The 15,632-nt window shown below is 41.2% G+C and overlaps 1 protein-coding gene across 10 annotated transcripts in view; it reads left to right on the forward strand.

Annotated features, from left to right (window-relative positions):
* Window positions 1-15,632, forward strand: part of SAMD12 (sterile alpha motif domain containing 12) — a 386,018-nt gene that overhangs the window by 265,410 nt on the left and 104,976 nt on the right. The window lies entirely within an intron of this gene.

Raw genomic sequence — 15,632 nt, forward strand, 5'->3', positions numbered from 1 at the left:
TTGTGCAACATGTGAACATATCACAATTTATTTATGTATTCCGCAGTTCGCAGGCATTTGGGTAGTTTCCAGTTTGAGACTGCTCTGTAAAAAGGGATGTTCTGAATATTATTAAACATGTCTTCAAATGGTAAAAGAATACATTTCAGTTGGTGCATCCTAGAAGTGGATCTGCTGAGTCATTGGGGAGGTAGGATGCATTGGTTTGCTAGGGCTGCCATAACCAAGTACTGCAAACTGGCTGGCATAAACAACAGAAACTTGTATTCTCACAGTCCTGGATGTTGGAAGTAAAAGCGTCCGTAGGGTTGATTTCTTCTGTAACCTTTCTCCTTGGCTTGTAGATGGCTGTTTTCTCCCTGTGTCTTCATATGGTCTTCTTTCTGTATGTGTCTATGTCCAAATTTCCTCTCCTTATAAGGATACCAGTCATATTGGATTAGGGCTCCTACATATGACTTCATTTTGCCTTAGTGACTTCCTTAAGATCATATCAACAAATATGGTCATATTGTAAGGTAATGAGGATTTAACCTTCCAACATATGAATTTGGGGTTGGGGGGGTCACAATTCATCTGTCCACACTATTCAGCTTTAGTAGATTCTTCCATTGTCTCAAAGTGGTTGTACCAATAAACACTCCCTCCAGGAGTGTATGAGAGTTCTGGATGTTCCACATCCTCACCCACACTTGATTTTTTTTTAAAGAAATCTTTAAACAAGCTCCCAACCTTTATATGGTCTTGATCTGACTGAGAGATAAAGGTAATGGAACTGGTTTTCACACCTCTGTTGCAAACCTTGCATTATATGTGCAAAGTTTGGGACATCTGTTGTGTTCATGGAAAATTTCATCCAAACATCATGTTAACTAGTTCTAGAATTTTTGTATACTTGTTTTTTACATCATTAGGCAGAAAAATATGTTGGCAATGCCAGTATCTTTATTATGATGGTGATGATTATTATGATTTTGAAATTTGGCCCTTCCACACCTGTCCAAGTATTTTGAGGATAAATCACACCAAAAAGAAGAGGGTACCAGAAATCTCTAAGCAGTTAGATCTCTTCATTCTGATGTTGGCCCTGCAGCTGTCAGGGTGAGCCTCTCAGTGGATGTTGCCCTCCCCACCCATGCCCCCGCAGAGGTGTCAGTCAGTCCCAACAGGGGTGTCTGCTCACATGTGGTCTGTAGCAAGTCTCCCTTACTCAGCTCCTCCTCCATACCTGGGCCGTATGTATCAAAGAACAATACACCACATCTGAATCCTAATAATCCACATGCTGAATTACTACCAGGAGTAAAGATCTGTGTGATATAATCTATTCTTTATGGTTGTGAATTCTAAATATTTCTTTTCATGGTTGTCTCAGTTTGGTTCAGTCATCTTAAGAAAGGACAAGATTAGTAATATAGGAATATTGTTATATAATACCAAACTAAGGTAACTAAATTTCCCTGTGCTCATTCTGTGTGTTATCTGGGAGTTGAGTCTGGGAACAGCAGGAGTTTTGACATTATTAGCCCAGCCTTGGAACCTAGCACTGATTCTTACCAAGTGTGCCTCCTTAGGCATGTCATTTAACCTTTCTGAACCTCAACTTCCCCAATTATACACTTTAGATAAAATTAGTACCATAAATGTTGTTCTATTTGATATGTTAAAAAAAAAAAAAAAAAACATAGAGCATGTCCTACCTGGATACCCACTTTATCAAAGGTTCAGTAGAGGCTATAGTGGGAGATGGTCATGTAAGGGGGTGGGGGGCAGTAGCAGTTGTGGGAGAGAGGTATAGACATCTTCACGTGGAGAAGAAAAGACTAACCCACATTAAATAATGTTCAAGGACAATATGTCATGAAATGTTACAAAGGCCCTAAGGGCTTAGAGAACAGAGCAAAGGTGAGGATGGTGTAGTCATACAAATATTCATGAGCTGAGACTTGGTCTGAGCCTTAAGGAATGGAAAGGACTGACTTACTTCACTTAGCATAATACTCTAGGTTTATCCATGTTGCAAATGGCAAGATTTCATTCTTTTTTATGGCTAATATTCCATTGTATATATACCACATCTTTATCCATTCATCTGTCAATGCACACTTAGGTAGCTTTCAAAATAAGGCTTCAATAAACATAGGGGTTCATGTGTTTTTTTGAATTTATGTTTTTGGTTTTGGGGGGTAAATATCCAGCAGTGGAATTACTGGACTCTATGGTATATGATTTTACTTATATATGGAATCTAAAAAACAAAACAAAACAAAAAACAACAAACAGAAACAGACTCATAAATACAGAGAACAAACTGGTAGTTGCCTGAGGAGGGGTATGAAATAGGTGAACAGGATTATGAGGTACAAACTTCCAGTTATAAAATAAATAAGTCACGGTGATGAAAAGCACAGCATAGGGAATATAGTCAACTAATTTAACGAGTGGTAAGGATTGGGGCGCCTGGGTGGCTCAGTTGGTTGAGCGACTGCCTTCGGCTCAGGTCATGATCCTGGAGTCCCGGGATCGAGTCCCGCATCGGGCTCCCTGCTCGGCAGGGAGTCTGCTTCTCCCTCTGACCCTCCTCCCTCTCATGCTCTCTGTCTCTCATTCTCTTTCTCTCAAATAAATAAATAATAATAATAAAAAAATCTAAAGAGTGGTAAGGATTGGAAATGTGGACTCCAATAGGAGTCACAGAACTGTTGTGAGAACTCTAAATGGTTATTAACATAATCTGGAGGGACGCCTGGCTGGCTCAGTTGGTAGAGCATGTGACTCGATCTCGGGTTGTGAGTTCGAGCCCCACTTTGGGTGTAGAGATTACTTAAAAAGAATAATCCAGGGGTGCTTGGGTGGCTCAGTCGGTTAAGCATCTAACTCTTGGTTTCGGCTCAGGTTGTGATCTCAGGGTCGTGGGATCAAGCCCCGCATTGGCTCCATGCTCAGCACGGAGTCTGCTTGGGATTCTCTCTCTCTCTCTCCCCCTACGCTCTCTCTCTCTCTCACAAATAAATAAGTAAAATCTTTAAAAAACAATAATAATCCGGATGTGAGAGGGTGAATGTTTGTAAAGGAGTAATGATTTCAAGAATGAAGAAGAAATAGCTTATTGCAAGCCCTTTTTAAGGCAAATAAGATTGAGGAGGCCACTTGATTTCAAGCCCAAATATAAGAAGCATCATAGGATGGTACTAAAGAAAAAACATTGAAGAGAAGACAGATAATTATTGCCTTTTGGACATACTAAGTTTGAGGTAAGAGTAAGATATAAAAGCAAAGATGATTGACACACTGTTGGGCATTTGATTGTAGATGTCAAAGGGAATGAACCAGAGGGAAAAACCTTGTGATTAAAAACACAGAGGAGATTGTCTGAAGTCAGGTGAAAAGGTAGCTCTCCCAGGGACAGAGAGAAGATAAGAGCCAAGAAAAACACAGTTCCACAGAGGGAGGGTCTTAGAGACAGGAGGAGAAAGATCAGCCAACTAAGAAAACCAAAAGAGGAATGTCTTCTGGGAGACTTAATCAGGGCTGAGAGGCCCCTACATTGATTCCAAGTATTCAGGAACCTCAGAGTTCATGTCTTATTTTCAGTCACCTAGGCTTGCCTTTATAAATTAGAGCATTTGTTCTTCCCATCTAATCATGTAAACTGGGAGTGAATATTTCAGTCTGAGGGAAAAAATGCAATAAATGAGGTCACAGGAGTTGTTCCTGATGAAGATGTATAAGCTAACCCTCTCTGCTTCATCCCATCCCCAGGCGCCATGTTCTATGGGGACGAAGCATACTGCTCTTTGAAATTGCTTATTATACATCCTGCCTGCTATCCCAAATGGTACCAATATAACATTCTTTCTATAGAAAAAGATTGAATTCATTAATTTCCACATACTTCTTGATAAACATTGGCACTTTCAGGTTGCCAGTAGATCACCAGGTCTCACATTTACTATCTCGGAGGAATGCTATAATCACCGTCTCAGTTGTTTTATATTTGGCCAAGTGGAGAAATATAAGTGAAGAAAAGCCAGAATACCTCTCTCAACTTGTAAACTAGCAAATTACCAAGAGGTTATCTAATTTTCCTCCCTGCTGTTCTCACACCTGCATGCCATCAGTGTTTAGAACTAATTAATATGTCAATACAGGGGCATAAAGTGGTTTATGTTCTATATGGGCTTTCTAATTTGGGTGCATAAATGTTTATGCTAGAAAGTGTCTCCCTTAAATCCCACAAAAGACATGTGACATGAAGGAATCTCTTAAATACTTCCATTCATGGTTTTGTACCAGTGGCTCTTGATAAAGGGGAAATTAAAATTTTGAGATCCGTATCTTTAGTGACATCTTAGTTTGCCCACAAACATTCTATTGACCACTTTGTGACTATAACTACAAAGGCATGCAGGTGAGTTAATATTCCAGGGAACACTATAGACGACTTCCTGCAATATCTTACATACACAGTAGGAAACAGACTATTTTAAGAATGTAATCCTCACCCTCAAGAGTCAAGTTGTTCAACCCTGTGATAGTGTTTTCAATGAATCAGTAAGGCAATCAGTCATATATTTTCTGTTTCTTCATGTGAAATACCTTTATCTTATAAGAAGGCAGCAGCATAGTAGAAGGAGCAAGAATTTTGAAGACTGAAAACCCAGGTTTAAATCTGGCAGTAGATATGGGTCCTCTATCAGATTTTTTGAGCAATTTACTAAATCTCTCCAACCCTATTTGTAACATGAGGCAAAGTAGTCCCACCTCAGAACAGTTGTGAGAATTAAGTGGGTTCATAGTTAGAGAATGTTTAGCACATTGTTGGACTCATAAAGTGCTTATTCACTTCAACATGCATTAAAGTCTTTCCACTAGACAACAGGCACTATTCTAGACACGGAAGGTACAACTCTCTGCCCGGTAATATCAGTCAGGGCTCAAATGTAGGAAATAAAAACTACTCTGTTTTATGCAGAAAGTATTTAATGTAGGGAAGCAGATACTTCTAAAGTTGTTGGAAGAGCTAGAGAAGGTACAGGTTCACTGAGAATTCTAGAAATGACTTCCAAACAATACCACCCATCTGGCCTTGTGAGGTCAGTTACTCTCTCTGCCTCAGTGAGGAAGGTAGGGATTCAGGAGAGTACCAGGGAAATCATTGAAATTAAGAGCAAATTGCCTTAGCCATTATCCAGGGATAAGGGAGACCCATCATTGCAATTGATTCTGGACACCCTTGGAGCAATGGCCATTCCTAGGAGCTCTGCCATAGAAATATGCAATGTCCCCACCATTGGGGATATGCAGCCTCCAACTCACTTTCTCTATCAAAATCTTATGAAAGAGTAATTTGTCAAACTTACAATCTAGCTGCAAGGGAGTCTGGAAAATATAGTACTTTCACTTCACAGCCTCTGCAGTGGGATGAAGCACATTAGAAACAAAGTAGAATAGATATTGAATACCTCATACCCATCACCAGAGAGACAAGCAGGTAAACCAGCAATCTTTAAGACTAGCCATAAATGGAATTAAAGGAGACTCTACAAAGGAAATGGGCCCACAAAGGAGGGAGGATTCTTTTCAAACTAGAGAGGCAGTTGCTGGGGAAGAAGGATGAAAAGAAACTGATGAGGCATATAGATAGAAAACAAGAATTCTGAGCAGAAGAAACAGCCCAGGCAAAATGTTAGTCCTTCCTCCCATCCCCATTCCTGGAAGTGACAGCAAACATCTGGAGTATGAAGATTTGCTTTTCATTAAGGAAGACGGGAGAAGCTTCAAAGATTTCTTTCCTTCAAAAATGATTCTTTAAGCACCTTCAGTGGTCCCTGCCACCAGAAAGTAAATTCTGTGAGTGCAGAAAGTAAGTCTTTTCATTCCGTGGATATGGGGCTATACCGAGTGTATGGAGCATAGAAGGGGCTCCACAGATAAGAGCAGAATTTGTTTCCTTAAGCATGAGCATAAATTGCAATAAAGAAAGACAATAAATATGGAAGTAATGTCATCAGAGACCCAAGAACTAAACAAAGGTGATAAGGGATGTCTCTTTGGAATCTTTGAGAGGGAGTGGAATTCTAAGCAAAGAGAACTCCATAAGCAAAGTCCCGTATGTTATAAGCATAAGACATTTTCAAAGAGTGTGGCTTAATCATGAATACAGTTTGATTTTATAGGCTTCTGGTTATATAAGGGAGTAGTTGCATTGAAGGCTAGAAAAATAATTTGGGAATCAAGAAAGATCTTATCCTAGAATTCTGGTTTATTTTAGCAGTGATCCTTGAATTATGTTGATAATTTCCAGAGATGTGACCATAATCAGAATAAACTGTAGGCGCATTTATCTAGCACTGTGATAAGCAGGATGCTGAGGAATATAAGGAATACAATACTGGAGGGTGTTGGGGCAGCCATCACAACCTACCATATGTGCAGCAGAAGGGTCTGAACTGAGTTGTGCTCGAGAGAGAAGAAAGAAAACAATCACGTGGCACCCTATTCCCTTTTGGAGTGAAATGAATTTTTTCAAACTCAAGTCTAAAAAATAAGTGACATAGGCTTTTCATTCAACATCTTTATTTTTATGAATGTTATTCACGCAAGTTAGCTGGGGAAATAACGCGATGGCACTGACACCCAGTAGAAGGAGTAAATATCGCTCATGTACCGAGGTACCACCCTTTACTGGCTTCGCTGGGTTCTACTACTTAATCATACTGATCCTCATTTTCCTCCTCTGTACAAAGGAGGCAAAACAGGGCCTAATACCTAGGGTGCTTGTGAAAATTAAATAAGAATGTCTGTGGGAAACACTCAGCACAACAACTTGCATGTTTGCAACCAGCCCTTGTGGTCATCGTTGCCATTATCGGTGGCTTCATCATCATCATCACCATCATCATCCTCGTCACCAAGGGAGTGAGGTAGGCAGTGTAGAACAGGGGAAAGAGGAGGACTCTGGAGCCAAGCAAACTGTATCAGTCAGATTCCTGGCAGGAAACAGATGTAGCACTCAGATGGGGTGATTTGGAAGTGAATTTAATAAAGAAATAATTGTATTTACAAAGTCATGGGCAGGCTGTGGGGAAAGAGATAGGTCAGTATCCTACTTCAACCTAGTTAGAAGAGGAAGGAAACCAGTTATCAGCCCTAGACCTGAAGGGGCAAGAAGAAGGAACAGTTAATAGGAACTTGGAAAGAGACAATCAGGCAGTCAGAGCCTCTGGTAGGAGCTGTGGTATGACCTGCAGTGAGGGAAGTTGGGGGAGCCATACCCTGACCTCAGTCTCCTCCCCACGCCCCAGTCTTCTCCCAGCACAGCCCATTGGCAGGATCCAACCCCACTGGAGGGCAGAGGACCCTGGGATGCAGTTACTACAGGTCAGTGTCTAGGAGTGCGGCGCATGATAGTGAGGGATGCCGGGCAAAACTAGAGAAATAAGTAAGATATGTCCAGCACACACATGCCCAGCTCTGAAGCCACTTTGCAGCTTTAGGCGAGTTGCCCAATTTCTCTGAGCCTCAGGTTGCTTATTGTAAAGCAAGGATAACCATACTAGTCATTATTAATAGTTACAGTTAATGCAGGTTATCATAAGCATAAACTAAGGTGATGTCTGGAAAATGCCTAGCAGAGCCCCTGGAACATAGTAGATGTCAATTAATGTTCTCCAGCCCCTCCCCCAGCTGATGACAGCTCTCTCCACTTGTGGCTGTTTTATAGCCTTCATGAGTTCCTCGGGAGCAGCACCTTGCATAGTGTGGTCCATAGCCATGTGCTTTAGAGGCACCTGGGGTCCTTTTTGAACAGGCAGGTTTGTGGCCCCCACTACAGACCATCTAAATCACAAGCAGAAGGGTGGGGATCCTCATTTCAGACAAGTTCCCCCAAGTGATTTTTATGCACAATAAAGTTTGAGAGCCATCATCCTAGATGTCCATATTTCTAATTGACGCCCACTTGGGTAAAGTATAGGTGAGATTGATCTGTGCTTGGCAGCCATTAGGTACAGTTACAGCCCATCAGCTCTGTGAAGCGGGGCCATCAGACCAGGACACTAACGGTCTGTCTTGTGGGGTTAGGCCGTGCTGATTGTCCATTTTACTGGCTTTATTAATACTTGAGGAACAATGTTCCCAAGCTTTTAATTAAAAATTCTCTAACATCCAAGGCCCTAATCATTTTCTAGTTTGGATATGGGCTTGGTGAGGGGCTGGATTTTACACCCCCCCCCTTCAGAGAAAATTTAATAAGCAAAGCAGAAGCTGTTAAAGAGAATAAAGCTTCTTGAAAGCTTTGTAAATGAGAATAGGTCAATTCCAAGTATAAACAGGAGGTGTCCAAAACTTAGAATAAGATCGGAGGATCAAGGACCTTGCTTTAATCTAGTGAGAAAAGGCGTAAGAAAATTCATCTGCAGTGTGGGACAGAAATCAAGCTCATGATATGGGTTCTGAATTTGTAAGGATTCAGATTGGCTGCAATAAACAAATAGAGACTCAAAATAGCAGCAACTGGGACAAAAGAGAATTTTATTTGCTTCTCATATAAAACTGCAGAGGTAGACAGAGCAGGGCTGTGGTGTTGGTTTTACCAACAGGGTTCTCCAGGACTCAGGCTCCTTCCAGCTTTGGGTCCTGCTCTCCCCAGAATAGGGCCCCTGCCCTCTTGTTCCAGGGATGGAACTCCAGTTGTTGTATCCATGCTCCAGCCGCGGAACGAGGGGCCAGAGAGTATGGAGCAGCTCACTTACAAAGAAGGTTTAGAATTTGCCACACAACACATCTGATTACATCACTGGCCAGAACTTGCTCACGTGGCCGCATGGAAATGGAATCGCAGCTAAATCTTCTATTAAGGGGATAGTACCCTGAAGACAGTGTGGAGTCACTGTTACAGGTTCTGCATCTTGAGAAATTTTAGATCTTCTTTTCCCAATAGAAAGGTTATTAGTGAATTTCCAGTCAGGAACCCAGAACCTACTCCATGTATATTTAGAAGAGGGAACTTGATGAAGGGAATTGGCAGCCCAAGTGTGAAGGTGAGACAACACAGAGATCAGCAACAGGAGGAAGTTTCTACCTTCCCTGGGGCTGGAGGGGCAAAAGGAGGAGGGAGAACTTACAAGTCAGGGTTGCCTAGCAGCACTTGGAACCCCAGTGGCCTATTCTGCTGGGAGCTGGAGCCAGGAGATGCAGCCCTGCCCAAGATGCTACCAGAAGCAAAGCGATAGAGGAAGAGATATGCTGGCCTTTCCCTTCTTCTGAGCCCTCAGTCTCCTTTCAGTGCCTCATTGGTTACAGCTGCCTGGAGGCTAGCGGACATAGGAGCCTGGGGAATGTAGTTCCGTGCAAACAGAGCAGGCAAAGAAAGTCAAGCCTGGATCTGAAATCCCAACAGGTGACTTGGAGCAACACCCAAAGCCTAGTTGTGAACCAGGATAAATGAATAATTGAGACCTTGCTGGATATGATTCCTGGATGAAGTTGAGAATTTTGCAAAGCAAAAGAGGGTCCTTCTGTTGAAAGCAGGGACTCACACTGATCCTTGTACGTTCATATTCAGAGCATTCACAATAGCAGAAAGGTAGAAACAACCCAAACGTGTATCAGCACATGAATGGATAAACAGAATGTGATGTATATGTGATAGAATATTATTCAACCATTGAAAGGAATGTAATTCTGACAAGTGCTAGAACATGGATGAACCTTGAAAACGTGATGCCAATAGAAACAAGCCAGACGCAAAAGAACCAATATGATATGATTCCATTTATATGAGGTACTTTGAATAGACAAATTCATGGAGACAGAAAGTGGACTGGAGGTTACCTGCAGCTGGGGGCTTGGGGGCAACAGAGGCTATCGTTCAATGAGTAGAGTTTCTATTTGGGATGATGAAAAAGTTCTGGAAATGGATAGTAGTGATGCTTGCACAATATTATCAGTGTACTTAGTGGCACTGAATTTTACATGAAAAAATAGTTAAATAGCTTTTAAAAGCAAAACTTCTTCAAAGGTAAAGCATAAATAAAGAGGGTCCTTCCACTTCCCAAATATATTTACTGATTGCAGACCCCTTTGTGAAAAGGTGAATGTTGGCAATAAAGCCATAGAAGCTGAATAATGGACAAAAGCGTGGGATCAAAAGACCATGAAGAGGGCGCCTGGGTGGCTCAGTTGGTTAAGCGACTGCCTTCGGCTCAGGTCATGATCCTGGAGTCCCGGGATCGAGTCCCGCATTGGGCTCCCTGCTCGGTGGGGAGTCTGCTTCTCCCTCTGACCCTCCCGCCTCTCATGTGCTCTCTCTCATTCTCTCTCTCAAATAAATAAATAAAATCTTTAAAAAAAAAAAAAAAAGACCATGAAGAATTTAAAAAACAAAACCAAAACTCTGTTTCCGGGATTCGTTGTGAAGTTTTAGTAACACTTTCTGGGGAGAGAAATATCACTTCCCCCTTTCCCACACAGAACTTGATATGGTCGGGAAGCACAAACGTAAGTCCAAATGAAAAGGCAAAGGCACTATCAGCTGTATACAGGTAGAACTGGATGCCACCTACATACAGAGAGTGCGCCTCTGAAAACTCAAAAATAGGTAACCTCACAAAGAAGTAGGAGAAGAGGCAAGAACCCAGAAAGCCTGCAAGGGATCCTTTGAAGAATGGAGATACCTGGGGAAAGGTTCTGTTTCTGGGTCACCTGTTAACAAGGAGTGGAAGGGGTCAGGCTATACCCAGCTATGTCAAAAGCAGCCCAGAAACGTCCTTGAGGACAAGCACTTGAAGATGGTTTTTGGCGCTTTTACCCGAGAAGGTCGTTGGCTGCTTGATGAAGGCCATTTCTGTGAATGGAGGGGGAATCGGAACTGGGGTGGGATGAGCAGAACAGTCTTTTCTATATTTCTCTATTTGCTTGCTCAACAGAAGCAGTAAACAAACCCTATTCCCAGAACTGTGTTGACAACATCAATGATGGCGGCACACAAATTAGGACGTAAACAAAAAGCCTTGTTAATTTCAAGCCCCATTAGAAACACAGGCTGGGGGAAAATAAATAAATAAATAAAAACATCTGCCAAATAGAAAAGGTCAAAATTGGAAGGCAAAGAAACTTTGAGATCCTAAGAAGATACTGCCAACATTGAAAACATGGGAAGATTCTGTCTCCTCTTTCACTTTCGTTAATCATAGAATTTTTAAAAAGGTCCCTTGTTCATGTCTTCTCTGATCAGATATGTGAGGTGATGGCGTCTGAGCCACATGTTCTTTCTCCTGGAGAGGGAAACGATGCAGTGTTTGGAGTGTAGCCACGGGGTTCCATTCCAGAGCTGTCTGCTATTTTGTCTCTTACAATTTTTTAAGAACCTCCAATACCATTTATGGCCTTAACATAGTGCATAAGTATTATTCTTTTGCAGACTCCACAACATAAGTTGTCTCTAATGTGAAATTGGCATAACATAGTCTTGTCTAAGAGACCTCGGACCCTTTAATCCCTTTGTAAAATGTGTTGCATACCCCAGATCAAGTCCAGGAAATGCACACGTCTTTCTCGTCATTGCTTGTGTTGAAGGGATGATACACAAATGAAAACAGGTATTTCTCTTAAGTTCTTTTGTGTGTCTCGGCAGTGATCATTCTGGGTCTTTGATGATGGATGAGTCTTCATTTGTAAACGTAAAGCCATATATATTAACTTAGTTTCCTTCCAGGCATTTTGTATTAGCCTCACATATTGCTTTATAATGGTCCAGTACCAGAGGCCTTGCTGTACTCTGATTCAATATATGCAAGAAGAAAATATATACAAGAATGTCACTGTAACTTTTTGGCTAGGTAATCAGTCAGGAGTTCCGTCCCACCTGGAGGCAAGGGATTGACCTTGTTGATTTCTCAGGCTTCTCCCTCTAGATTTTATGATCCTATGACATCTTTTCCCGGAGGTACTAAATTTGAACAATCAATCACTAAATGCAATCAAATCCACTCTGCCTCCCCCTGAAACTAACTAGGTATTTTTAAACATGCACACACATATAAACATATACACATTTCAAGAACAACAGATTTCAGGGCGCCTGGGTGGCTCAGTTGGTTAAGCGACTGCCTTCGGCTCAGGTCATGATCCTGGAGTCCCTGGATCGAGTCCCGCATCAGGCTCCCTGCTCGGCAGGGAGTCTGCTTCTCCCTCTGACCCTCCTCCCTCTCATGCTCTCTGTCTCTCATTCTCTCTCTCGCAAATAAATAAAATCTTAAAATAAATAAATAAATAAAATTTAAAAAAAAAGGAATAACAGATTTCCCTTTTGAGAATGGAAATACAGTCATTGCTAAATCACATTACTGGACTGAACTCCAGGTATTAGTTACAGTGGAAAGTACGAAATTGTGGGAGGTTCTTTTCTTAGAACCAGGAATTTAATTAAGTGTTGCTCATGGTACCATGCAGGCTGGCACTTAATTATATTCAGTTTATCTTTTTGTATACCATCTTTGACTATTCTCCAAATGTTCCGTGTATGCTCATCTTGTTTTCTCCATCTCTGTTATAAACTCTTGGAGATCAGAGCTAATGTCACAAAGTAGACACTTAATAAGTATACCATAAATAAATTAACAAGCAAAGGAATAGAGGTGGCTACAGATTCAAGATGCCACCATTCACATTTGAGATGTGACCTAAGAAATTGAAGAACAGTGAACAAGTGAGTATGGTCCCTATTCTTTCCTGGAAGGCATCCAAGTTTTCCTCCTCTGGCTTCCGTGAATAATATACAGGCTTAATTTCTCTCCCTTTGATCCCTTGCCCTTTTAATCTACCCCAGCAAAAATGCTCAACTCTGTGTTACTAGAAAGTATCGTGAAGAACTTTACCCACATTCCAGCATCTGTGTATGTATAGACTTACTGTATTCTTGGCCTTAGCTTGAGCTCTTTCGTTCTCTCAATTTCCACTGTTATTTTAAGTATGTTGTCTTTGCCTTATTTGTGACAGCTTTTTAAGATGCCTATTTTAAATGAGATATTCCTAAAATGCAGGTCAGGGACTCTCTACCTGGACAAGTTTTCCCTAAGAAGAACATAAGGAACTAGTAGCAGTGGTTATGTGTGGGAAGTGTAGAAATGTGGAAGAGGACAATGTTTACTTTTTATTCTGTAACCATCTGTATGGATCATTTTTGTCCCTGAGCCTGTGTTACTTTTATAACTTATAAACTGATTAGGAATAAAATACCTACATTCATCATGACATATGCCATTCTAGCAGATGTTAAAAGTGTGAATGAAATATTGATGCAGTTTATATGTTTATAGTAAACAAATGAACAGTTTCATTGTTTTAAGATACAACACTTAATGAGTCCAGTAGTCCAGCTTTTGAAGCATTTCACAGGTGTCTGTAATTAAATGCTGGTCAGTGATTCAGGCTGGGGTCCATTTATGAGTGGACAATGGCTGAGCTGCTTTTGAATCTGTAACTTTGACTGACACACCCCCAATGAGCATTGCAATAATATAGAAGGTGTTTCAGTGAGTGGGTCAAGAGAACCACTTGCATCAAAGCTTTTCATATTGTTATTTCATATTTTTACTCCTAGCCGTGTTCACAGTTGTAACACATTTCACATGGTATGAGTCCTCCATGATGATTACAACTTGCTAATTATCCACATCTAGTGGTCCCACCACATTGCACTCTTTGCAGTTCCTTTTTTTTTTTCTTTCTTTCTCTTTAAAATTATGTCATTTTTGTCCCGGGGTTTTATTCCCATGCTGGTCTATTTGATCCTGCTTCTAATTTGTCATAAGCATTTCTACTCGGGCTTGTTTTGACTTGCTGCAAATGGTTCAACCATTGTTAGACATCTTTAAACCTTGTAACCTTTAAGTAAATAAATGCTTCCAACTGCATAAAATTACTGGACTCCATCTATGAGTGCTCAAAAATGCAGTCAGTTCTTATGAACATCTTTGCATATTGTATTAAGTTCAAAATTGGTAAGATAGGCTTAAGTTGGCCTATTGTAGAAACTCTAAGTTTGCTTCCTGGAAGAGTAAGGGTATAAACGCCCAAAAGCATATACAGTTTTAGGAACATGCACTATCTAGATGTAAGCTGTAACATTTACACATTAACAAAAAAACACGTGAAAGAGACTGCCTAAACGATCCCCTGCCCCCGTGCTTTTTCTAACTTTAATTGCATCAGAATCACCTGAAGGGCTTGTGGAAACGCTACTGAGGCCCTGACTCAGGCTGTGGTGGAGCCTATGAATTTTCTAACAAGATCCCAGTTGATTTTGATTCTGTCGATCTGGGACCACATGTCGAGAAACATTGCTAGCCCATTTCTCTCCCTGAGCACACAGAAACACTGCCATTCCCCTCTGTGTCCGGGCCAGAAGCATGCATATACCACTTCCAAGTCTAGCCACAAAATTCCCTGCATAGTCTTCCACTCTCTCTCACCCCTTTCCTAGGCCATGTGAGGCTACGTATTAAAGATGGTGGCCTGCCAAAATAGAAGGAACCTGGATCTGTGAGTTTGTGCACGGAGAAAAGCTGCCTTACTCTCATAAAAGTGTCATGTGAAAGAGGAATACACCTTTGTTGAAGCAAGTCACTGAGGTTGGGGGCAGCATTGCCTAACTTACCCTAATATACATGACTTTCATGTGATCGGGAGATGAACCATGCCCAACGCTGAGGACACTTTTTTATGTAAATTTGAGTAGAGATTACATTAATCTACCATATACTCTCCCAATCCAAAAAATATATATATATTTAAATTTATTGATACATACTTAACCTACAGCCACATGTCAGTAGGCCACAAAGAGATTTTTGCCAATCCTTCAGAACATCTCTTAAATCTACCTTAGTACATTTTGGGTGAGCTTTCATCTAAAATTTTCCACTTGCTGCTTCTGGAACCCCTGTATTCTTACATTCTCAGAATGGTTATACCCCCGCAAATCCTTTGCCTCAAGTTGGATGAGACCAATGCATTTTTCCCTTCAAAGTCCATTACAGGACAGCTCTGCCCTACTCTGTCCTCTTTCCTCCCCTACCTAGTCCTGCCAAGGAGATCATCCCAGAATTTCTAACTCTAACTTAATTGGAGCAGAGTTTCCCCTTATGCATCTTCAGAGTCAGGCCAATGGGCCCCAAATGACCCACATCTTTCATCACAGTCCTAAGCCATGAGACCTTCCAGAAAAATCCCTATTCCTTAATTCTATTGCTGGTACTACTACTTTTGGTGAATGTGACCCACTCCCTTTCTCTGGACCCTGCCTAGATGTGCATGTCACCCTTCCTGTACCTACCAGTCTTGCTGAATTTGACCACTTGCCTACTTGGGTTTCTGCTGGCCATTGGTACCCCATTCATCTATCAGTTCTCCTTTGTAGACCTCCACATACATCGCATTGCATGACTAAAGTAGACTGTAGTCAAACTCTTTTCCTTCTATTATGCAGATCCTATATCATCGCCCTTATTAATATGTTTTACACACACAGAATTGGACCAAAAGCAATGATTTCTCCCATTTCTCCCAAATATGTCTTATGAAAATATGCACTTCCCTCAACCCTTTTCTCACAAACTGCCCCCACA

This window comes from Mirounga angustirostris, unplaced genomic scaffold (genome assembly GCF_029215605.1).
Source record: "Mirounga angustirostris isolate CCGP_5_RB_7025 unplaced genomic scaffold, mMirAng1.0.hap1 SCAF_4, whole genome shotgun sequence".
NCBI classification, from domain to species: Eukaryota; Metazoa; Chordata; class Mammalia; order Carnivora; family Phocidae; genus Mirounga; species Mirounga angustirostris.